The following is a 25011-nucleotide window of genomic DNA, read 5'->3' as shown; positions in this document are numbered from 1 at the left end:
GCGAAGTCTCAGAGGCAGAGACGCACCAGGCAACTCAGACACAGCCTGGCACAGTGGAGCCCTGTGGACGGAGACCAGGGGCGCGGACCTGGGTCAGAACAAGGGCACGGGACCCCCTGCCAGGGAGCTCAGAGAATGCAGTCTTCCAGTAGGTCATTTATCCGACAGCCACTCCTGAGTTTGAATCCCAGCTGCATGACTTAGCTCTGTGTATCCTTGGGTAAGTTGCTAACCCCTCTGAGCTGCTGCTGTCAGCCCTTCCTGGTTCCAGTCTCTAGGGTGGCATCTGCCCTACAGGAGCTGTCTAGCTTCACCTTGGAAACGGTGTGTACTACCTTCCGGGAGGGCTGGCCAGATCTGCTGTCCCTGGACCTGCTGGAGGTGGTGGGGACAGGCCAGCGGTACATGGGCAGAGTAAGGGCTCATCTTGCAGCAGGCCATACAGAGCCAGCTGGGGGTGGGGGACCCGATACCACTGAGCCTTCCCTGGACAGTTCAGCCACTGCAGCCAGGGAGAAAACAGGGGAGAGTTTTAGTCTCATTTTTTAAATGAGGACATCAAGGAGCATGTACAAAACCTGCAGCCCGTCGGCTGGACCCCAGGCCTCCAGCCTTTCCCCAGCATGCTCTGGCTTAGCACTGGGATCATTTTAGAGGGTGCTCGAAAATGCTTTGTGCTGTGCTTAGTCGCTCAATTGTGTCTGACTCTTTGAGACCCCATGGACTGCAGCCCACCAGGCTCCTCTATCCATGGGGATTCTCCAGGCAAGAATTCCCTGGAGTGGGTTGCCATTCCCTCCTCCAGGGGAATCTTCCCAACCCAGGTATCGAACCCAGTCTCCCGCATTGCAGGCACATTCTTTACCATGTGGCGATAACTTTCAGTGAGAAAGTTATTCCCTGCAAGGAGAACTCAGTTTGTCCAGCAAATCTTGATTCCCTCACAGCCCTTGCCCATTTACTTAACAAAAGAGGAGCCAGGCCCAGGCTCAAAGCAACAGCACCTGGCTAGAACTGAATGGATTTTTCTGTTGTTTTACTTTTTAAGATCTTTCCAGTTACCTTGTATTTATGGAGAGTAATACTGACTTTTCATACTGTTCATGCTTTTGAACTGTGGTATTGGAGAAGACTCTTGAGAGTCCCTTGAACTGCAAGGAGATCCAACCAGTCCATTCTAAAGGAGATCAGTCCTGGGTGTTCTTTGGAAGGACTGATGCTAAAGCTGAAACTCCAATACTTTGGCCACCTCATGCAAAGAGCTGACTCATTGGAAAAGACTGATGCTGGGAGGGATTGGGGGCAGGAGGAGAAGGGGACGACAGAGGATGAGATGGCTGGATGGCATCACCGACTCAATGGACATGAGTTTGAGTAAACTCCGGGAGTTAGTGATGGACAGGGAGGCCTGGCGTGCTGTGATTCATGGGATCGCATGAGTCGGACACGACTGACTGACTGAACTGAAATGAACTGAACTGAATACTGACTTTCCGTTTACAGTAAACACACGGTTTCCTTTGAAAAGTATCAAGGAAGAAGGAAGTTGATTTCAAGAATCTAAGTTCCCAGTGGTGTAGGTGGGAACCTCAGAATTACACCACGCCTGGAGACTGCATTCAAGAGCTGTGTGGCAGGAGAAAGAAAGTCACACTACCTCTCTGAGCCGTGGGGCTTCCTCTGAGAGGTGGGATAACAGAGCCAGCACTCGGGGGCCCCAGGCCATTTGGAAAAGAGCAAGCTGGAGGACCCACAGTCACGGTTAACAAGACCTTTCAAAAGCTCTAGTAACTGACACAGCGTGGGGCTGGCACAGGGTAGACAGACCAAGGGAACAGAAAGTTCCTCTGATTTTGACAAAAGGTGACATCACAGTGCCTTAGTGAAAGGATGATCTTTTCAGCTCATGGTGCTCAGTCGACTGGCTATCCTTGTGGGAAAAGCTTCGTTGTGACCCCAGCCTCACACCGTACACAAAAGCAATTTCACACAGGCTGCAAATCTGACTGAAAGGTAAAACAACAAAGCTTTTTGAAGAAAACATTAGAAAAGGCATATCCACACAGTAAACAGACAAAAAGGAAAGTGCTCAACTGCACTGATCATCAAGGAAATACAAATTAAAGGCACAGTGAGATGCCATTATACCCTGACCAGAACGGCTGCAGGAAGAGACACACATACGCTCTCTCCCCCAAGTCCAGCTCTTCCACATTGCTGGTGGGAGGATCAACTGGTAAAACCACTTTGCAAAACCGTTTGACCATATTAATTAAGGCTGAACAAATGCTTAATCACTCAGTAATTCTACTCATAAGTATACACTGAACAGAAACACATGCACATATTCACCAACAACAAAAAAAAGAAATACAAGAATGTTTAGCGCAGAAGTATTTCTTATAGCTGAAAATTAGAAACAACTCAAATGCCTATCATCAGAAGGAAGGATGAATGTGGTGCTTAATGGAATATTACACACAGTGAAAATGGGCAAATTATTAAGCAATGCTGTGATTCCACTGATGGAAAATTGGAAAGCAGCCCTAAGTCACCTTTGGTGAGTATAAGGCAGGATGGTGGCTGCCTTTAGGGGTAGTGACTGGAAGGGGCAAGAGAGGGCTTCTGGGACTCCAGTAACACTGCTCCTTGATCTGGGTGGTGGCCACGTGGAAGGGTCACAGAGCTGTATGTCTCTGATTTATGCATCGTTCTGTAGGTCAGTTGTGATTTAATAAAAGTCATAAACAGAAAAAGTTAGTGCAATATCCCAGGAAGAAGGGCTCGCTGAATCTAGTGACCCAGATCTCACCAGTTCTGGGTCCCTCGTAGCCCAGCCTGACAGACTGGACATTACATATGTGTAGGGTCCTGCCTGGCACCCAAGATGACCCAGGGGGTATGGAGCAGGGAAAGAGCCCAGGCTGGGTCAGAGTCCTGGCCTCTGGCCTTTTCACGCACAGGTGTGGGCCTCCTTCTCCGTCTCACAGGCCACTTGTGGCTTTGACCCTTGGAGCGCTCAACCCTAAGAGAGGACCCACAAGGTGGGGGTGGCAGGCCCACACCCCACTGGACACACAACTCCAAAGCTCCCTCTCTGAGAAGGGAGCACCAGCCAGCCAGGCACCATGCTCAGGAGCTGCTCTGGGCCCCGAGGCCAGGAACTGAGCTGAGGCAGGGCGGCAGTGGAGGTGCGGGAGGAGACCACAGGCGAGGCTGCTCGGGATCCCAGCCAGAGGTTCTGGAAGGGGATCAGGCTTCATCCCGAGCTGATGGAGCTGGGAAGGGTGCTGAGCAGGGGAGGGACTTGAGATCCACCTGCTGCCACACGGAGAAGGCACTGGGGAAGGACGAGACCAGGGCGGAAAAACCAGAAAGCAGGTCAGAGAGCTTGTGTGCTCATGTGTGAATGAGAGCAGACACGTTTCAGAGCTGGGTGGGAGGCAGACCCACCTGCCCCTGGGGACCAGCCTGTTGTGAGAGTGAAAGGGAGACCGCAAAAGGGCTCGCTGGGGGGGGGCGGGGACTCTCCTCTGGGCCCCCATCCCCACACCCCTCCGTGGGTGCCCATGCTGCAGCATGGCTCGGCAGAAGGGGAGTGATCCAGGGCCAGCTGAAGGAGCCAAGGATGCCTGATAGGCTAAGCGCACCCACCCTTCCTCAACCTCCCACCACATCCCACTCCACGACACAGAGCCCCGGCACCTTTGCCATATGACCAGAGAAGGGCCAAAGAGCTGCATCTTACAATTCCAGGAACAGTCAGTGAATGTTCTCATCTTCACTGGCATCCCTCTGGGCTGGTCCTGAGCTCACAGGAGAGGATCAGATCCCCCAGGCAGTCCAGTCCCCAGGAGGAGGGGCACAGGGGACAGAGGCAGAGCAAGACTAAGCAGGAAACACTGCGGTCAGGGCACCCAGAAGTCATGCAATAGGGGAGGGAAGGATGGTGGTGTCTCTGGGCTGGAAGGCTAGGCGGGGATGAGCAGGGGAGAGGGGCAGGATGCACTCCAGGTGGAGGGAGGGCAGAAGAGCCCCAGATAACAGCCAGAAGGTGGGGGGCGGGGTGAAAGCAGATCCTCGGAGTGGGGAAAGCTAGCAGGACCGGCTCTGCAGGACATGGGCCTTCACTGGGGAAGCCAAGGGGAGATACGGAGGGTCAGATGCTGAAGCAGTAATGCGAGCCAAGGAGGGCCTCTTGGGAGCCAGGGCGGGGAAGCCCAGAGGCCAGGGAGAGGGCCAGGAGCCCCAAACCCTGGTAACTGCCTGGCTCTTTGCATGGATTGGGTTTTATCAACTGTTCACGCCCATTTATCCAACAGCCATTCCTGTTTCCCTTCTGCCCCACAAGCCACCATCAACACATCCCTCCATCCCACTGTGGTTGAACTTGGCCTCCAGGATCGCCTCCCTCCCTTCACCATGGGCCGAGGAACAATGGCAGGGCAGCGGGGAGAGCACAGGAGGAGGGTGAGCTGGCTCCGGCAGCAGAGCCGGGGGGCCAGGTTCCATGAGTCACTCCAGCCAAGGCTAGCTGAGCAGGCGGCATCGGGGCTGGGAAATCCTGTCTTTCTTCTCCACTGCCCTCCCCTTATCGTGTCTTTGTCTAATCCAGTCTCCACCCAGCTGCAGTGATCTTTCTAATACATAAACCTGACCAAATGCCCTGTGCTAAGGGATGAGGGGGCCTGGAGGGCAGGGCCAGGCATGCTGGGGGCGCAGAGCCTCTCGCGCTGGTCCTGGGGACAGTGGTCCTGGGGGACAGTGGTCCTGGGGCACTGATGGCCTCTGCAGTGTATCTGGGGGGAAGGTCAGCCTCAGGGTCGGCTCGCTGGGTGGCTCTGGCTGAGCCCCTGGGCCTCTGACCCTGCGCGGTCCCACTGAGACCCGGGTGTTGTGCAGACGGGGCTGGGAAGCCTCGGCAAACAGGTGAGATCCAGCCGGATCTGCCGGGCGTGGGCAGGGCCCAGAGAAGCTGGAAACCTTCCCGGGCAGCAGGCGGGCCAAGGTTCAGCCTCCAGCAGGGCAACCAGCTGGTTTGGGCACTGAAAGTCACTGGGTCTGAAACCCAGGCCACCACATCCTGGTGAGAAGATGCTAGAGAGTGGGGGGGTGGGGGGAGGTGTGGGGCACGGGGCAGATGAGCACCTACGCTGCTGCCCTTCTCTCTTCTACTGGGGAGAGGGGGTCACAGGTGCTGCTCACTCCACACAAGGGTAGCAGCCTGACTATAACGAGACTTGATCAGGTCATTGAAGCTTCCTCAGCTCTCCAGCACTGTGTGACCTCAGGCCAGCCCTGCCCTCGCCGGCCGGCCGGCTCTCACTGTTGAATGGTGGAGAGCGGACGCTTCTTGCGTTTCTCCAATGAGCTATGTTGTCTGTCACCAGAGCAGCCTCTTTTCCTGCTTCCTGCACAGGCAGTCTCGGCCCCTAGCACCACCTGCCACCAAAGCTCAAGGCTGGAAACCTGGTGGGGATGGTGCCCATTTCTCAGACTGGGAAACGGCTCAATTCCTGGGTCAAGCTCCTGCACACCCTCAGAAATGAGCTCTACTCTTCTCATCACACAGATGAGCTCTGAGACGGAAGAGATGCATTCAGGACAGTCAGGGGCCCGTCTCACACCAGAGTTCTGCTTTGCCTGGCCAAGCACACCCTCCCTCAAGCAAAGACAGTGACCCACTGATCAGCCCCAGGGAGTCCCAGTTAGCTGCGTGCTCCCATTCAGCCTTCACACATCCACTCTGCTCTGGCCAAGGCGGCAGTGAGGAGTCAGACAGGGCCCAGTCCGGGAAGTCAGCCTGGTGGAGGACAGTGACCCCAGCACCGGGCGGAGAGAGCTCTCTAAGAGGACAGTGGTTCATTCGGATGGGGCTGGAAAGCTTCACGGAGGAGGCAGCATCAAAGCAGGAGTTCCAAGGGTGGGCTGTAATTTTTCCAGACAGAAGTGGAAGGTTTGGAGGAAGATGGAACCTTCTGGGAGGAGACAAACATTTAGGCAAGGCTGGAGGACAGGGCACAGGGGAAAGGAAGAAAGAAGGGGCTTGCAGGCCACACTGCCACAGCAGGGTCGTGGGGACCCTGAAAGACCAGCGAGGGTGCTGGGCTACTGGACAATTTACAAGACGGCTGGATGGAAAGGAGGCCAGGAGGCAGGCAGGGAGGCCAGGCTGCAGAAACGACCCCAGAGCATGGCCTTGGCTGGAGAGACCAAATGGAAACCCAATACTGGGGCGGGGTCCATAGCACACAGCCAGGCCATCTCCAGGAGGCTGGCTGCAAGTCCTTCCTTGGAGGCACCAGGAGGCTCCCCACCTCCCAGATGACAAACTCATCTCCTTCCGGGGTGAGCAACCTGTTGGCAGCACCTCTGGGCTCCACGTTCTGCTCTGCCCCATGTCACATTCTCACCCAAGGCAGCCTTGAACGCAATGCCAGCTCCTCCTCCTCCCTGTGCTCAAAGGGAAAATCAGAGCCTCAGAAAGTCCCGTCCGCACGCTCATCATCAGATGGGGAGACAGAGGCCCAGGAGGGGCATAACAGTTACCTTCCTTGAGCCTCAGGGCTCTCGCTCATCTGTAAAATGCAGTCTCCTGCTCTCTGGCCCAACCTGTCCCAACTCCGGCTCCCCTCATCCCTCTCTCCTGTAGGCAGGACTTAGCCCCAGTCAGCCTTGATGCACTCATCTGCAAAATGCGGCTCCCAGCCTGGCCCTCCCCAGTGATGGTGGGGATCAAGTGACCCTCACGACACTAGGGTTAGCGAATGAATGTCTGAGATGCAGTCCACCCTGGAAGGGGCTTCCCAGGGGGTGCCAGCGGTAAAGAACCTGCCTGCCGATGCAGCAGATGTAAGAGACGAAGGCTTGATCCCTGGGTCAGGAAGATCCCCTGGAGGAAGGCATGGCAACCCACTCCAGTGTTCCTGCCTGGAGAATCCCATGGACCGAGGAGCCTGGGGGGCTACAATCCATAGGGTCGCACAGAGTCAGACACGAGTGAAGCAACTTAACACACATGCAAGCATACTGGAAGGCTTAAGCTGATGGCATGTTAAGGATCCCGGGATGGGGTCTGGTCACTGGGGCAACCCCTGGGGACACACCAGCACACTGCCCCAGAGGTGCTGCAGCCCAGGCTCTGCCAGCCGAAGCCTCTAGGCTGAGGGTGACAGACGCTGAGGGTGACCCCCTGGGGGATCTCTGAGAATGGGACCTGCGATGACACTGCAGGTGGCTCCTGTGGTAGGGTGAATGACGGGTCCCCCAAATACAGACTCCATAGTCCCTGGAACCTGCAAATGTTACCTTATATGGCAAAAAAGATTTTGCAGATGTGATTAAAGAACTTGAGATGGAGAGATTATCCTGGATTATCTGGGGAGATCCTAAATGTAATCACAGGTGTCCTTAAGAAGAGGGCAGAGGGAGATGTGACTCCAAAAGAGGAAAAGGCAATGGGACTAGGGAAGTAGCGAGATGGGGTGACGGGGTCACGAGGAACACGGACAGCCACAAGGAACAGAGGCGGCCCTGGGGCCTCCAGAAGGAACTAGCCTGACTCCTTGACTTTAGCCCCTAAGATTCTTTTCAGACCTTTGACCTCCAAAACAGTAAGAGAATAAACCTGTGTTGTTTTAAGCCACTGTGTGGATGTGTGTGTCTCAGTCATGTCCGACTCCTTGCGACCCCATGCACTGTCAGCCACCAGGCTCCTCTGTCCATGGGGTTTTCCAGGCAACCCACTGGAGTGGGTTGCCACTTCCTACTCCACTGAAGCCACTAAACTTGTGTTAATTTATCACAGCAGCGACAGGCAATGAATACGATGAATACATCTCTTGTAGGTATGCAGCCTCATACCTCTCTCCTGGTGGAGGAACTGAGTGAGGATGAAGCTGTTACTCCTTGAACTGCTTCCAGGGAAAATAAAGTCACCCCAAACTTCAGTGTCTTAGTTACTATTGTTAGTAACAAACCAGTTGATTGCCCCCACCTCACCCTGTTGGCAGAAGTACCCAGCAGGGGGCTCTGAGGCTGGGGCTGGCTGATCAGGCCAGCAGACAGTCTGCCTTTTGTCCCCTGGGCTGCAAGGTCCTGAGGTCATCGGGGCACACCCTGACAGTGCTGGCCAGCTGGCTACCAATGTGGGCTTGGTCTGCTCTGGCCACCAGCCCCCTTGTCCCAGAACTGACCACAGCCACCACTGTGGCAAAAAACCACAGTCCACACCCACAAGCCACCATGCCTCAGCCAGCAGCACCCTCCCTCACACCCGCAGCCTCGGGAAAGCCAGAGCCCCTGGAAACACAGCCCTGAGCAATTAGAACCGGGAGCAGGAACTCAGGCCATTACAGGCAAGCGAATGCTCACATTGCGCAATTTCCTACATCCAAGCCTGAAGGCTGGCTTCCTAAAACATCCTGGATTAGAACCCCAAAGGGACTTGGCCCATTTTGCTGTTAGCGAGCAAGGAAAGGCAAGGCCTGAGGCCAAAGCAAGTGAGGCAATCCCAGGGCATCACCATCAACCCAGGGAGGAGGAGATGCTGCGGAGTGGGGGGCCCTGAAGATAAGGCCCGGGGGGGTCGGGGGGAGGCTACTGCCAGTCAAGGAATGTTTTGAGTAGAAAGGGAAGGCATGAAGGGGCAGGTCTCTGGAGGGGCTAGAGGAGTGGAGTGGGGGGGGTTTTAAAGGCACTAAGAACACTAGAGTACATGGGAGGGCAGAGAAAGGCCGGGTGAGGCGAGAAGACCAGCAGCAGACAGATCTCCTGCCTGCCTGGACCCGGAGAGCAAGCCCACCCACGGGAGTGGGTTGAGAGGGCCACAGTTTCCAACCACAGAAGCCAAGAGGGGCTTCCTCTTTCCTTTCACCCTTCTCCCAAAGTCGGCCCCTCCTTCCTCTGGGCTGTTGCTTCCCCAGGGAAGAAAGGACTAAGTGATGCGGTTAGTTATATGTTATTATAGTTATAGTTATTAGTTATAATGACGACTTAAACACCATGTACTTTGTAATGCACTTTTAGTGATACAAATTAACTTCATCATCAACCCCTGAATCCCTACGTTTAGGCAGCATTTATCACCATTTCACATATGAAGAAACTGAGACTCACAGGGGAAGTTTCCTGCCTCAAGGTCACGTGCAGAGCCAGTCTCGGCTGGGAGGAAGCTTGACACATGTCAAGCCTTGCAGGTAGGAGAGGTCATGGAGGCAGGTTTTGCAGTGCCCACTGGGGGCTCCAAGAGGGCCTCCCATTCAGGCACCAGGGCTCAGGGCTGTCCCGGGAGCCTGCAGGGAAATCAAGGGCAGAAGCAGCCAGAGACAGCACTGGTCTGGGACCAGTGTTCTGGACGTCACCCCCCCACACACACCCCCCAAAACCCACAGGCCTCTCACACCTCATCAACTTCCCCAAACCTGCTCCACCGCCAGTGGTGGCCCCAACTCAGAAAGGGCTCCCCCAGACACCCTTCCCCATGCTCCACCCCTCTCCCATGGGAAGCCCTATCAGATCCCTCCTTGGGTGCCAAGCCAAGTCTGGGTGGGGAGCTGGGAAGGGGAGAGGCAAGGGGAAAGAGAAGGGGGCTTCTCCTTGCTCTGGCCCTCTGCTCACTGGCCTCCAGAGCAACTCGCCCACCACAGAGCCACACATCTGATGATCTAATGCCCTTTTTTGTCGTTGCTCAGTCCCTAACTCTGGTCCGACTCTTTGGGACCCCATCCACTGCGGCACGCTGCGCTTCGCTGTCATTCTCGCCCCTACCCTTGGACCACATGCAGTTGCATGCTTCCAGGCCTTCACTCATCTATCCCCAGGCCTGCAGTGCCCTGCCCTTTCTTTTCTGCTGGGTGAACTTTTCATCCTTCAGCACCCAGTACAGATGTATCCTTCACAGTGAAACCTCGCCCAGCTCCTGGGCAGGGGCGAGGTTTGGGTGCATTGGGTGCATTGGTGTGCAACTCTGGGCAGGGGCTTCCGGGTTTGACCCATCCGCTTCATCAGTCAGAAGAGAGGTTCCTCAGGGTAATGACCCCGCCTAAGCACCTCGATGTCCTGGCTTCCAGCTCTGGCCTGAAGCAGCAACAGCTGGGTCCACCCTGCCCCGCCCTCAGCAGGGAAAGCAGCCAGGCCTCCCCACCCCCACCTGGGGAACTCCAGACCGAAGCAAAGGCCAGGCCCAAAGACCCTGGGTAGGAGGGTCTCAATCCTTGCAGCAGAACAATAGTTCCCTCAGGAGTCCTCACAGAAGTATGGGTAGACTGAGCCCCACTCTCAAACTCCCTCTCTTCCAGGAAGTCTGCCCAGATTTCTCCCTCCCCAGAATCCTAAAAATAATTGACCTCGCACTTCTCTCTAGCTGCTAGTGCAGGGAAAGGATTCTGATTTGAGAGCCAGGCCAACTCAGGTACAAAATTCTGGTTTAGCAGTCCTGAGAGCAAGAGTAGCCTCCACCCTCTGAGCCCCACTCTCCTCAACCCTGTGGGGTCTGGGTTGACTCTCACCACAGGAAATGAAACCTGGAGAGAACTTGGCACCTGTTAATCATCCGTCCTGCTTCACCTCTGAAACCCTGGTGGGTCTCCTCCGACTCCCAACTCTGAAGGAGGGAAGCATGATCCGAGAAGCGCAAGACCCATTCTCCCCCAGTTCTGCCTGTCTCCCCGGCCCCCTCACACATACACCCAAGCCCTGCAGCCCAGGGAAAAGGCCCCTATCCAACCTGACAAGAGGATCAGGAAGGGAACCGGCTTTGGCCTCGCCCCTTTTCCCAAGCGGCCAGGGACGGGGGATGGGGAAGCACCCCGGAGGGGTTGTAGAATTGAAAGGGTGGAGGTATGGGAAGAGATAGGAAAGGGAATCCTGAGGAAGAGGAGGGGAAGAGCCAGTCAAGCCCCGGGAGCTAACCCCCCAGCTGGTATGAACTAGGAAAACAGCTCCGGAACACCCAGGTGCAGTGGGAAGACGCCCCTCGTCGCGGATGGGGGTGGGGAGAGCCCCGGGGGCCGGGGCGGATCCCAGGCGGTCCTCGCCCCTCCACCCCGAGGCCTCAAAGCCAGCGCTCACCTCTTTCCTCCCCGGCGGCGGGGTGTGTACCCCCACACCCACCGATTCGTGATCACAGGGCACGCGCTGCCCCGCAATGCACCCGTACACACACACCCCCGAAACACACATGAACACCCGCGCGCTCGCACACGCCTCCCTCTGCGCAGCGTCTTCTACCTGCCGCGCCGCCGCGGGTCCAGCGGATTCGGGGATGCAGCGCTCGGCGCCGGCACCGGAACAGAGGCTGGACCTCCCCCCACTTAGTGGCCTCCGGCTCCGGCCCGCGGTCGGCTGGGGCTGGCCTGGGGCGGGGGCTCGAGCTAGGACTCCCTGGGCGGCCCGCCCCGCCCCGCGGCCTCCGCCCAGCTGGGGACGGGGGCGTGGTTTCCAGCGAGGCTGAAGGGACAGGATTGATGCGCATGCGAACTGGTGCCGAGCTCCGAGGCGACCCGGGCGTGAGGTGGCTGCGGAGTTCCCGCTGGAAAGTAGGAGAGGATCTGGGGGCCCGCGCGCCTCAGCCCAACCCCTGACCGCTTGATCGGGCCCGTGTTCTCCCGTCCCTTCCTCCCTACATCTCCAGGAGTCCCCCAGGGCCCAGCCGAGGCTGGCACTGAGCCAGGGGGCTGGGAAATGAAGGACACAAAGAGGCGAGCACCCATCTCCATGTCCGTGTTTGTGCGTGTGATAGTCACTCAGTCGTGTCCCACCTCTTTCGACCTCATGGACTGTAGCCGGCCAGGCTCCTCTGTCCATGTGATTCTCCAGCCAAGACTGCTGGATTGAGTTGCCATTTCCTCCTCCAGGGGATCTTCCAGACCCAGGTATCCAACCTGGGTCTCCTGCATTGCAGGCAGATTTTTTCCTGGTGGGAGCCACCAGGAAAGCCCCTTTTCATGTCCATGCTGCTGCTGCTGCTGCTGCGTCACTTCAGTCGTATCCGACTCTGTGCGACCCCATGGATGGAGCCTACCAGGCTCCTCCATCCATGGGATTTTCCAGGCAACAATACTGGAGTGGGGTGCCAATTCGGGATGGAGGAGCCAGACCCAGACCCCTGGAGGTGCAAAGAGGGCCCTTGTCAAATGGGGAAAGCTGGTTCCAGACCCACATCGAATATTTATTTACTTGTGCAATGATGGGAGGACAGAAGGAGGGGCATATTCCCCAAATAAGATAGAGAAGGTTTGTGAGTGACCAGTCCTGGCACACAGTAGGGGCTCTGGGATGGCAGGACAGACGTGCTTATTATGCTCATCGGAGGCCTAGGTCAGCCCACTTCGAAGATGAAGAAGTTCAGACCCACCATCTCTCCCTCCTGTGTTCCCCTGCACACTAAGTCGCTTCAGTAGTGTAGGACTCTATGCGACTCTATGGACTGTGGCCCGCCAGGCTCCTCTGTCCATGGGAGTCTCCAGGCAAGAATATTGGAATGGGTTGCCATTTCCTTCTCCAGGGGATCTCCCCGACCCAGGGATAAAACCTGCGTCTCTTACATCTACCTGCGTTGGCAAGTGGGCTCTTAACCACTAGCACCACCTGGAAGCCCAGTGTTCCCAGTCTTGGGTGATGTCATGTACTTAAGTCACTCTGACTAACCCAGCCTCTTCATGGCCTGTCCCAGGCCTCCCAGACATCCCCAACCCCCCACTCCCAGGTGTAGGTCCAGTCCTTTACAGAGCCTTGCAAATATGTAGCCATGACCCACCGCCCACAGAACAATGTTCCAAGGCTGTGCCCTTGCCTGACTGTCCCAGGCAAATCGCACTCCACTGCCCCTGCCCTGGGATGCAGCCCCCCCAGGCTCTCAGTGCTCTTCTCAGGGGTTCCCAGTGCTCCTCTCAAGGGCTCCCAGCTTCCCTGCACTCAGACCTTGTCTAATGGGGACCTGCACAGTCTGAAAGGCTCTTCCTTGCCTCTATACATGGCACATCTTGGTATCAGGCTTGGCCCTAATGTCATGTCTCCACCACAAAGCCCTACCCCCATCTTCAGCATCCCCACCTGGCCTCTTGTGTCTCTTCCAGGGCCCTAAACTCATGCTGCCTCTCTGGGGTTAGTGGTGGAGTGTGCAGGCAGGTGAGGCTGAGGCTTGTTCTAGGAAAGACAGTACTGCTTGGTGAAGCCAGGGAGTTCTGGGCTCGGGTCCTCACTCTGCCAGTTACTGGCTGTGTGATCCAAACAAGTCCACTATCCTTTCAGAGCCTCATTTTTCTGTCTGTAAAATGGGCTTCTAGCAGAAGTGAGTGATGATCACATATAGGTAAGCGGTATTGAGCAGCACTGCCTCTGGGCTGGGCAACTCCCACATGTTCATAAGTGAAGCTGGGGTCCTGGCTGAGAAAATGTGGCTGCTTCAGCCTTCACAAGGGTAGAGTTCACAGGATGCTTAGCCCTCCCTTATGTATTTCAGAGTGTTAGAGCCACAACACTCTGAAATACAAAGTTTCGTGGTGGTTGCAAGAATGTGTCCTGGACTCACCGCCTGGGTTCATGTCAGCTGTGTGACCTTGGGCAAGTGACCCACACTCTCTGTGACCTCGTCACCTCACCTATAAAATGATGATAGTAGCACCACCCCACGGGGTTGCTGTGGGGATTAAATGGACTGAGTCACATAAAGCACTAGAGTGGGCCCTGGCTGAGAGTTAGTGTTCAGCAGGGCTTAGCTACTATTTCCATCTAGCCCAAACCCCTCGTTTTGTGAAGACACTGGGTCCCCAGGAGCAGAGACATGTACACATGGCTACTCAGAAGCCCAGCCATCCTAGGATCTTAGAACTGGAAGGACCCACCCCAGAGCCCATCTCTGGCAGCTCCCACCTCCTCTAGCAGATGAGGAAAGAGACCTAGAGAGGGACAGTGACGTGTCCAGGGCACCCAGTCTGGTGGAGTGGGAGAGGCATTGGCATTGCTCTTGTTGGGGGTTGGGAGGGAGGTTTCCAGACAAGCCAGGAAGAGCCTGGTCCCCCAAAAAGAGGGGGGGGGGAAGGGGCAGGGCTCTGATGATGCTCTGGCTCCAGGTCCCTGCTGGTTGGTTGTTATAAACTGATTCACCAAGCGGTGCCATCACGGGGCCTGCGGTGTAGGCGCTTTTCCCATTTAATTCTCACAACCACCCTTGGCAGGAGCTCTCATTAGCCCCATTTTACAGATGACAGAACTGAGCCTCCAGGAGATGCCCCAGTCACACAATTAGGAAATGGCAGACCTGGGATCCTATACACCCTGTCTGACTCCACTCTTGTGCCCTTCCCCTCCTCCTCTCTCCCCTCGCCTCCTCTTCACCTCTGATGGCTCTTTGACTGACTGCCCCACCTCTGCTACATCCTCCTGTAAATGGGCACCTCATTCCCTCACAAGGCAGCCCTTTCCACTTACCTTGAGAGAGTGTCTGTCACCCAGAGCTGAGCCCGTTCCCTCCTCCTAGTTCTGCAGGACTTCATAGCCTCCTCCCCACCAGAGCCCTGGAGGGAAACTTTTGTACTGCAGGACAGCAGACCCCTATCTTCACTGCTCCTGTATGTAACAGAGTTTCCCAAGTGAAATTTTTCTTTTGTGTTAAAATTTATTTAGCTGTGCCGGGTCTTATCTGCAGCATGCTGGATCTTCGACCTTCATTGCAGCATGCGTGGTTTTTTAGTTGCGGTATGAGGGATCTAGTTCCCTGACCAGGGGTTGAACCCCGGCCACCCGCATTGGGAGGGTGAAATTTTAGCCACTGGACCACCAGGGAAGTCCCCCAAGTGAAATTCTTAAAAACAGTAATTTCTTTTAAAGATCCCATGGGCTTCCCTGATGGCTCAGACAGTAAAGAATCTGCCTGCAATGTGGGAGATCCAGGTTCGATCCCTGGGTCAGGAAGATCCCTTGGAGAAGGGAATTGCTAGCCACTCCATTATTCTTGACTGGAGAATTCCTTGGACAGAGGAGCCTGGCGGGCTACCGCCCATCGGGTTGCAAAGAGTTGGACACAACTGAACTAACGTTTTTACTTTCAAAGAAAACCTGCTGGCAAGGGGAGTGGCTCAATACGGAGCTTAATGTCTTGGGGTGGAGTACTCAAGTAACCTCATTAACCAGTTCCCCCACGGCCATCTAGCCAAGGGGATGGGATCTCAGGGAGAGGAGTGGAGCTGGACACACAGAACTTTTCAGGACACAGAAAACTAACAAACAGGAAAGGGGAGAGCCATGTTGAACTCGAGGGACGAGCAGACACCATGGAAAATAGGGATACGAAAGACAAACATGAACTCTGACTTGCTCTCAATTCCATGCTACTCTGAAACACTACTTATATTTTGTTAGTATCCTGGATATTATTAGGAGCCAGCCAAAACCAAGTGGGATTGATTCTAGGAATATGAAGTTGGTTTAACATTAGGAAATCCATTAATAGTATATGTTGGCTAGGACTGCCGTAACAAGCCACCACAAACTGGGCAGCTCAAACACAGAAATTTACTGTCTCACAGATCTGGAGGCTAGATGTCCAAGAGCAGTGTGTCATCAGGGCTGGGTCCTTCTGAGGGTTGTGAGGGAGGATCTGCCCTGCGCCTTTCTCCTTAGCTTCAGGTGGTTTGCCGGCAGTCTTTGACATTCCTTGGCTTATAACACAACACCATGATCTGCACCTTTGTGTTCACATGTGTTCTCCCTGTGTATCTATCTCGTGTCTAAAGTTCCCATTTATAAGGACACGGGTCATGTTGGATTTTTCAAGATCTTTCTGTGTTGTTGGGTGTTGTCATTATAGACATGACTGAACCGGCTAAGTCTGCTCCTGCCCCTAAAAAGGGCTCTAAAAAAGCTGTGACCAAGGCCCAGAAGAAGGACAGCAAGAAGCGCAAGCGCAGCCGCGAGGAGAGCTACTCTGTGTACGTGTACAAGGTGCTGAATCAAGTCCATCCGGACACCGGCATCTCGTCCAAGGCCATGGGAATCATGAAATCCTGCGTCAACGACGTTTTCGAGCGCATCGCTGGCGAGGCATTACAACAAGCACTTGACTATCACATCCAGGGAGATCCAGACTGCCGTGCGCTTGGTGCTACCTGGGGAGCTGGCCAAGCACGCCGTGTCCTAGGGCACTAAGGCTGTCACCAAGTATACCAGCTCCAAGTAAATATAATATGCCTAGCTGCTGTTAATGGAGAAGGCAATGGCACCCCACTCCAGTACTCTTGCCTGGAAAATCCCATGGACGGAGGGCCTGGTGGGCTGTAGTCCATGGGGTCACTAAGAGTCAACTTCACTTTCACTAATGACCTCATTTTAATTTGGTCACCTCTGAAAAGACCTTATTTCCAAATTTCATTATGAGGTGCTAGGAGTTAGACTTCAACTTCTTTTGGGGGTGGACACAATTCAACCCATAACAAGCATGCACTGTACTAATGAACCTAAGGGGAAAATCATGATTCTGGGGGGAGGGGGCATGCTCTGTAGTTGTGGCATGCAGGCTTAGTTGCCCCATGGCACGTGGGATCTTAACTCTCCAACCAGGGATCAAATCCATGCCCCCTGCAGTGGAAGCATGGAGTCTTAACCACTGGACCACCAGGGAAGTCCAATGATTTTTTCCTGTAGATGCCAAGACAGTCTTTAACAAAATTCAACACCAATTCATAATAACATCTCGCAGTGAAATAGGAAGTGAGGGATATGTTCTCAACATGATAAAAGGTAGCCCTAAAGCCTTAAATAAACATCTTATTTAACTAAGAAACACTGGAAGATCAGGAACAAGGCAAGAATAGACTGTCTACACCACTATTCTACATTGTACCAGAGATATTAGCTAATACAACTAGACAAAATAAATCAATTTAAGGCCTAAGACTGAGTAAAGAAGAAAAAAATATATATATTTGCAGATCATATAATGTTATACCTGAAAAAAAAAAACCCAGAGAACCAATGATAAAACTAATTCAAATAGTAAGAGACCTTGCTGAAATAGCAGGATACAAAATTAAAATACAAAATTCAATGGCTTTTATATATACAAACAATAAACAGAGGTCAGAAAGGTGGAGAAAAGCCTTTTCACAATTAAAAAAAAAATAAATGCTTAGGAACAAATTTAACGAGAAATGCATAAAAATACATGAGGAAAATTTTAAAACCTTCTTGAAAGACACTAAGAACAAACAGAAAGATATCTCCTATTCTTGGACAGGATAAGTCAACATTACAAAGATGTCAGTTCTCCCTAACTTAATTTATAAATTCAATACAATCCAAATAAAACTACCAGCAAGCTGTTTTATGAAGATATATGAGTTGAAAAGTCCATCTGGAAAGATAAACATAAAAGAAGAGGTAGGAAAACACTGGGAAAGAAAAACTGTGAGGAGGAAATAGCTTTAGCAGAGATTAAAAAAGAGAAAGCTTCTGTCATTAGAAATGGGTGGCACTGGTACATGAATAGACAAATTGCAATAGACAGAAATTTAGAAACAGACACAAACCCATCTTTACCCCAGTGACTCGAGAAGCCATCTTTGATACATTCTAAAAATGGACTTTGTTATAAATGGTACTGGGGACAGTTGGGTAGCCATTTGAAAAAAGATAAAATTAAATCCATATGTCACACCCAGCAAAAGAATAAATGACATGAATTAGGGCTCTAAGAGTAAAAACTAAAGCAACACAAAGACCAGAAGAAAACATGGGGGACTTCCTCTTTAGCTCTGATATTGGGTAAGGCTTTCTAACCATGATTCAAAACCCAGAGGATGTAAAGAAAAGATCAATAAATTTGACTATGTGAAAATTTATCCCTGGTGGCTCAGACAGTAAAGAATATGCCTGCAATGCAGGAGACCTGAGTTCAAGCGCTGGGTTGGGAAAATTCCCTGGAGAAGGGAATGGCTACCCACTCCAGTAGTCTTGCCTGGAGAATTCCATGGACAGAAGAGCCTGGTGGGCTACAGCCTATGGGGTCGCAAACAGTCAGACATGACTAAGCAACTAATACACACACGTGAAAATTTAAAAACTTTGCATGACGCATAAAGTCCACAGATAACTGACAAACTGAAAGAAAATAGTCTCAACATAATACCACAAAGGGCAAATATCCCTAATATATAAGTAACTCTTAAAAACTGAAAACAAAACTAAAAAATCCAGTAATAAAATAAGAGTAAAGGCATGAATAGACAGTTTACCAGAAAAGATATAAAAATGGTCCTCAAACATATGGGGAAAAAATGCTCAAGGACACAATTAGAGAAAGGCAACTGAAAATAACACTGAGATAGGTACCATTTGTCACCTATTCAGACTGGCAAAAAAAAAAAAAAAAATCCTATTCTGCTGTCCGGGTTGAAGGGAAACAGGTGCTGGAATACATTGCTGATGGGAATGCAAATTGGTGCAATTCTCTCCAGGAAAATTTGGCAATACCAAATGAAATTAAATACATGCGCACCCTTGAACCCAGCAACTCCACTTCTAGGAATTTATCCTGAAGCTAGACCTCCAACAATGTGAAAATGCATATGCAAAAGGTTTTTCATTGAAGCATTTCTTCTTAATTGCAAAATACTGGGAACAATATGGGCTTCCCAGGTGGCTCAGTGGTGAAGAATCTACCTGCCAATGCAGGAGACAAGGCTTGATCCCTGATCTGAGAAGATCCCACATACCAAGGAGCAACCAAGTCCCTGCACCACAACTAGAGCCCGGGAGCCACAACTACTGAGCCCACAAGCTGAAACTACTTAAGCCCATGCCCTACAGCCCATGCTCTGCAACAGGAGAAGCCACGGCAGTAAGAAGCCTCTGCCTCACAACTAGAGAGCAGCCCCTGCTCACCGCAACTAGAGAAAAGCCCACATAGCAACAAAGACCCAGCACAGCCAAAAATAAATAAATAACATTATTAAAAAATACTGCCAACAATGTACTCCTACGTGGAGAGTGGTTGGATAAACTATAACATATCTCGGAGAAGGCAATGGCACCCCACTCCAGCACTCTTGCCTGGAAAATCCCATGGGTGGAGGAGCCTGGTAGGCTGCAGTCCATGGGGTCGCTAAGAGTTGGACAAGGTTGGGCTACTTCACTTTCACTTTTCATTTTCATGCATTGGAGAAAGAAATGGCAACCCATTCCAGTACTCTTGCCTGGAGAATCCCAGGGATGGGGGAGCCTGGTTGGCTTCCATCTGTGGGATCACACAGAGTCGGACACGACTGAGCAACTTAGCAGCAGCAGCGTAGCATATCTAGACAAAGGAGCACTATGCAGTTGTTAAAAAAAAAAAGGGAAGAAAAGAAAATGAGCAAGATCTCTGGATTTGTATGGCATGAATTTCAGCAAGGACTACTAAGTGAAAAAAAGCAAAAGCCAAGATCATCTATACAGTATACTCCTCTTCATATAAGAGCCTGCTGAGGCTGCTGCTAAGTTGCTTCAGTCGTGTCCGATTCTGTGTAACCCCATAAACCGCACCCCACCAGGCTCCCCTGTCCCTGGGATTCTCCAGGCAAGAACACTGGAGTGGGTTGCCATTTCCTTCTCCAATGCATGAAAGTGAAAAGTGAAAGTGAAGTCACTCAGTCGTGTCCGACTCTTAGCGACCTCATGGACTGCAGCCTACCAGGCTCCTCCGTCCATGGGATTTTCCAGGCAAGAGTACTGGAGTGGATTGCCATTGCCTTCTCCGAAGGAAGAGCCTATAAGAACATACATAATTGTCTCTCTTGTGTGCAAAGGAAATGGGACAGGAACAGATGAGATAGTGATGTGATGGAAGCAGGCTAGAAGGTTGAGGGGATGGAAAGATACAGGAACAGGGCAGGGAGGGGAGTAAAGAGTGTCTGTCTTCTAACTGTATCTTTTAAAATGCCACTATTGAGATGATTTATATACCATAAAAAATCACCATCTTAAAGTATCACATTCAGTGGATTTTAGTTTATTCACGAAGTTGTGGTTAAGATTTGCGCTTCCACTGCAGGGGCCGCTGCATTCGACCCATGGTCGGGAAACTAAGATCCTACATGCAAAGTGACCAAAAAAGAAAAAAAGAAAGAAAAGAAATCCACTCATTTACTTTCTATCCCTATGGATTTGACTATCTAGACATTTCATATAAATAGAATCCAGCTTCTTTCACCTAGCGTACCATTTTCATGGTTTATTGACATGGTAGCATGAATCAGAATCCCATGGACGGAGGAGCCTGGTAGGCTGCAGTCCATGGGGTCGCTAAGAGTCGCACATGACTGAGCGACTTCACTTTCACTTTTCACTTTCATGCATTGGAGAAGGAAATGGCAACCCACTCCAGTGTTCTTGCTTGGAGAATCCCAGGGACGGGGAGCCTCGTGGGCTGCCGTCTATGGGGTCGCACAGAGTCGGACACGACTGAAGTGACTTAGCAGGAGCAGCATGAATCAGAACTTCATTTCTTTTCATGGCTGGATAATGTTCCTCTGTGTGTATTTACCACATTTTGCTTATCTATTCATCCTTTGATGGACATTTGGAATTTTTCCACCTTGGGCCTATTATGGATAATGCTGTTAGGAACATTCAACTGCAAGCTTTTGTGTGACACACGTTTTTAATTCTCTTGGGTAAACGCATAGGAATGGAATCACTGGGTCATGGAGTAAAGCCATGTGAAACCACCAGTTTTCCAAAGAGTTCAGCGCACACTCACGAGGCTCTCAATCCTTCCACACCGAGCCCTGAGAATTGCAGATCCTGGAGCTCGTCTTGGTGGGAATACACTGCCCGAGGCCTCAGCAAACGGACGGTGCTGAAGTGGATCTGGTGCCCAAAGCCCCTGCCAAGGAGGGGCAGCTGGATCCAGTGGCTCCTGGACTCTCCAGTGTCCTGCCCAGGCCAGTACTGGTGGGTGAGGTCGGGGAGTAACGACGTGTGGGTGTTTCCTGGACCATCTGGGACCCAGAGGAGGTGACACCTGCCCCTGGCCCTCCCTGGGGCAGAGTGTGGACTCCCGAAGTGGCTCTAGGCTCCCAGCTCAGCACTGAGGCTGGGAGGGGGAGGTGAGGAATAAGGGGGGGCTATTCTGCTGAACTGGGTGCCCAGAGGGTCCTGGTTGGGGCTTAAGAGACACTGAGGTCCACAGGGCAGCCAGGAAAAGGTGATTTCCCCTGAGGCAGCTGGGGACAGGCGCTCAATTGCTCAGGAAGTTTCCGGATTTCGTTGAAGGTTTTGGGTACTCTGGCACCTGGGAGGGCCCTGAGGGGTGAGAGGGAGCACGTGCCCCACTGTGGCAGGCCTCCTCGACGCCCATGTAAGCCAGGATTGGGTGGGAGGGGGTCTGTGTCAGGAGTCTCAGACCATGCAGGTAGCTGTCTCCCATCTCTGAGAGTTTGGGGGGCTCCCTTCTCCCCACTGTGCAGAGCCTGGCACTGCTCACACAGGGGTGGGGTGGGGTCCTTCAGAAGCTGTCAGCCGGGTCCTGCCCTGTGGCAGAGTCTCCAGCCCTCACGGGGCTGCTGTGGAGGGGGCAGGGGCGGGGTGGTGAGGTGTAGGGGAGCGTAGCTGACACCCAGTGTGGAACATTCTGAAGACACTCGGGGATTCCTGTCCTCTGCTGCATGCTGGGGAGCTGTGGGGTGAATGAGGGAGGGCCCCAGGCGGGTTGGTATGTGGCGTGAGGGGCCCTGCGTGCCCCCTAGACTCCCAGGACAACTCACTCTCCACGGGCAGTGCCCACAGAGCTTTTCCATGCTCGACCCCTCCATGCCCCGTCACCCCAAAGGGCCAGACCTGAGCCAGCCTTCCTGTCAGTCCTGACAAGCACGCCCCTCCCCTCCCACGGCCCCTGCCTGAGTGCACGCCCTGCCCATTCCATCTCCCAGAACCTCTGGACTCTCCCCACTTCTTCCTCTCTCCCAGACCCCTTACACATCACCTCCTCACTCCCCCCAGGACCCCTCCTGCCCCTCAGATCCCTTGTCCCACAGCCAAATGAACTTTCTAGAACACACATCCAATTTCTTACCTATAGCTCCAAACACTTGACACCAGGAGTAAAGGAAAAACAAACAAACAAACAAAATGACATTTTAAAAACTGACATCGTTTCTGAGTTCTTGGGAGTATGAGAACGAGCCTGGAAAGACGGCTCTTCTACTGGGAAAACAGGTCAGTGGGCCTGTTTGTTACTCCAAGGCCAGGCTGAGTCTGGCTGGAGGGCAGAAGAGCGTCATCATCACTACCGAACCATCCTGTAAATGACCCGGCCCAGGTTGGAGACAGGCCAGCTTTAAAAATTATCATAACGTTGATTCAAGGCTAAGAGATTGGTAGCCCCAAACCCCCCACCCTCACCCCACCGCGGCCCTCCCCCACGGCCCCTCCCCTCCACCCCCGCCACCCCCTCCTCGAGGCGGGGAAGAGGGAATGCCGCCTGGTGAGCAGCAGGCGGCCCCTTCAAAGCTCTGGGTTCTGCTCTCCTGGCTTCAGGCTCCGCGCAGAGCCCAGCCTTGAGGGCCGGAGTCCTCCTTCCCCTAAGGCAGCGAGGGGAGGGGCGCCCCTCAGGGCCCAGGGCAGACAAAGGGCACCTACCTTTCAGACCGCTGGGCGTTCCTGCCGCAGGACTGAACTATCTCTGAGCTGAGGCTGGGCCTGGAGCCCTCACTACCTCAGACCTGCGGTGCGATGCTGCAGCCACTGCTCCTTCCCAGTCCGCTTTCCTTTCCACTGGGGGTGGGAGCTGGGAGGGCTCTCGGGCTCCGACTCCTGCCTCCCCCCAATCATTGTTTGCTCTTTTCTTCCAGGTATGAGGGATGGGGCAGGTGTGGCATTGGGTGGGGAAAACTGAAGTGGGGCCTTTCCTTTGAGTTCAACCTTCACCTCCTGCTCCCAAGTGCAGCTGAGATGGGTAAGACTGAGGAGATTTTACACAAATGATGTTATAGCTGTGGCTGGGTGAGGCGACGGTGGTGCCGTTTGCCTCTTTAGGCAACTGCTTCAGCTCTGAGTTTGGTGGCTGTCCAGCATGGTGCCTGGGGCCGTAGTCAGGGCAGACTTGGTGACTTTGGGCAGGTCATTCATTTACCTGGGCCTCAGTCTCCACATCTGCCCAATAGGAATGATAATAATCCCTGTTCCCTGGACGGGGTGAAGGTACAAGGAATTCAGGGGCTTGGAGGTGCTTTGTAACATGCTATCTCTGTATGTTAATTAAGATGTTTAGGACTTACCTGGTGGATAAGAATCTGCCTGCTAATGCAGGGGACATGGGTTTGATCCCAGGTCTGGTAAGATTCCACATGGCAAATAGCAACTAGGCTCTTGTGCCCCAACTACTGAGCCCACATTCTGCAAGTACTGAAGCCTGGGCCTAGAGTCTGTGCTCGTAACAAAAGAAGCCATCACAACAAGAAACCCATGCAAAACAATGAAGAGTAGCTCTTGCTCGCTGCAACTAGAGAAAGCCCTCTCGCAGCAAAGAAGACCTAGTGCAACCAAAAGTAAATAAATAAACACTCAGTCAGTTCATTTCAGTCACTCAGTCGTATCTGACTCTTTGAGACCCCATGGACTGCAGCACACCAGGCTTCCCTCTCCATCACCAGCTCCCGGAGCTCGCTCAAACTCTTGTCCATCAAGTCAGTATCAGGTCAGTGATGCCATCCAACCATTTCATCCTCTTTTGTTCTCTTCTCTTCCTGCCTTCAATCTTTCCCAGCATCAGGGTCTTTTCAGATGAGTCAGTTCTTCCAATCAGGTGGCCAAAGTATTGGAGTTTCAGCTTCAGCATCAGTCCTTCCAATGAATATTCAAGACTGATTTTCTTTAGGATTGACTAATTTGATCTTCTTGCTGTCCAAGGGACTCTCAAGAGTCTTCTCCAACACCACAGTTTGAAAACATCAATTCTTCTACACTCAGCTTTCTTTATAGTCCAACTCTCACATCCTTACATGACTACTGCAAAAATCGTAGCTTGGATTAGATGGACCTTTGTTGGTAAAGTAATGTCTCTGCTTTTTAATATGCTGTCTAGGTTGGTCATAGCTTTTGTTCCCAGGAGCAAGCGTCTTTTAATTTCATGGCTGCAACCACCATCTGCAGTGATTTTTGAAGCTCAAGAAAATAAAGTCTGTCACTGTTTCCATTGTTCCCCTATCTATTTGCCATGAAGTGATGGGACCAGATGCCATGATTTTTTGAATCTTGAGTTTTAAGCCAGCTTTTTCACTTTCCTCTTTCGCCTTAATCAAGAAACTCTAATTCCTCTTCGCTTTCAGCCATAAGTGTGGTGTTATCTGCATATCTGAGGTTATTGATATTTCTCGGGGCAATCTTGATTCCAGCTTGTGTTTCATCCACCCGGGCATTTTGCATGATGTACTCTGCATATAAGTTAAATAAGCAGGGTGACAGTATACAGCCTTGACATATATATTTTAAAAATATCTTAACTGCATCACTTTTAGATTCAGTCCTAGGTGTATTTTTATTTCTACTATAAATGGTACTTTTACAAAATGACTTTTCCTGATTGCTTATTGGGGCATCCCTTGTGGCTCAGCTGGTAAAGAATCCGTCTGCAATGTGGGAGATCTGGGTTTGATCCCTGGGTTGGGAAGATCCCTTGGAGAAGGGAAAGGCTACGCACTCAGGTATTCTGGCCTGGAGATTCCATGGACAGTCCATGAGGTCGCAAAGAGCTGAACATGACTGAGTGACTTTCACTTTTACTTTTGTATTTTTATTTCTACTATAAATGGTACTTTTACAAAATGACTTCCCCTGATTGCTTGTTACTATATAGAAATTAAATTGATTTTGTACATTGATTTTGTACTGGAACAATTGCCACATTTTAAAATTAATCAATCAACTAGGATTTGTGTGTTCTGGTGGGTTTTCTAAAGTAGGCTGTTTCTCAATGAGGTGTACTGCCCCCTAGAGGGAGATTTGAAAATTTGTAAGGGATTTGTTGTGCCCAAGAAT

At 52.3% G+C, this 25011-nt stretch overlaps 1 protein-coding gene across 3 annotated transcripts in view; it reads right to left on the bottom strand.

The window, feature by feature from the left end:
• The window catches only part of CAPN5 (calpain 5), a 57101-nt gene extending 45686 nt beyond the window's left edge, over nucleotides 1–11415 (bottom strand). The window contains exons 1-2 of one of the 3 annotated variants that reach the window (XM_061380953.1): nucleotides 11230–11406; nucleotides 9118–9293 (exon numbers count right to left, since the gene is read on the bottom strand). The gene's annotated coding sequence lies outside the window, so the exon portion shown is untranslated. Of the gene's footprint in view, nucleotides 1–9117; nucleotides 9294–11229 lie in introns of all 3 variants that reach the window. The other 2 variants (XM_061380951.1, XM_061380954.1) reach the window with 2 other exon arrangements.
• Between the last annotated feature and the right edge of the window lie 13596 nt (nucleotides 11416–25011).

Source organism: Bos javanicus, chromosome 15 (assembly GCF_032452875.1).
Source record: "Bos javanicus breed banteng chromosome 15, ARS-OSU_banteng_1.0, whole genome shotgun sequence".
NCBI lineage: Eukaryota > Metazoa > Chordata > Mammalia > Artiodactyla > Bovidae > Bos > Bos javanicus.
The sequence above is the reverse complement of the archived record's forward strand: the minus strand, read 5'-3'. Positions and strand labels throughout refer to the sequence as shown.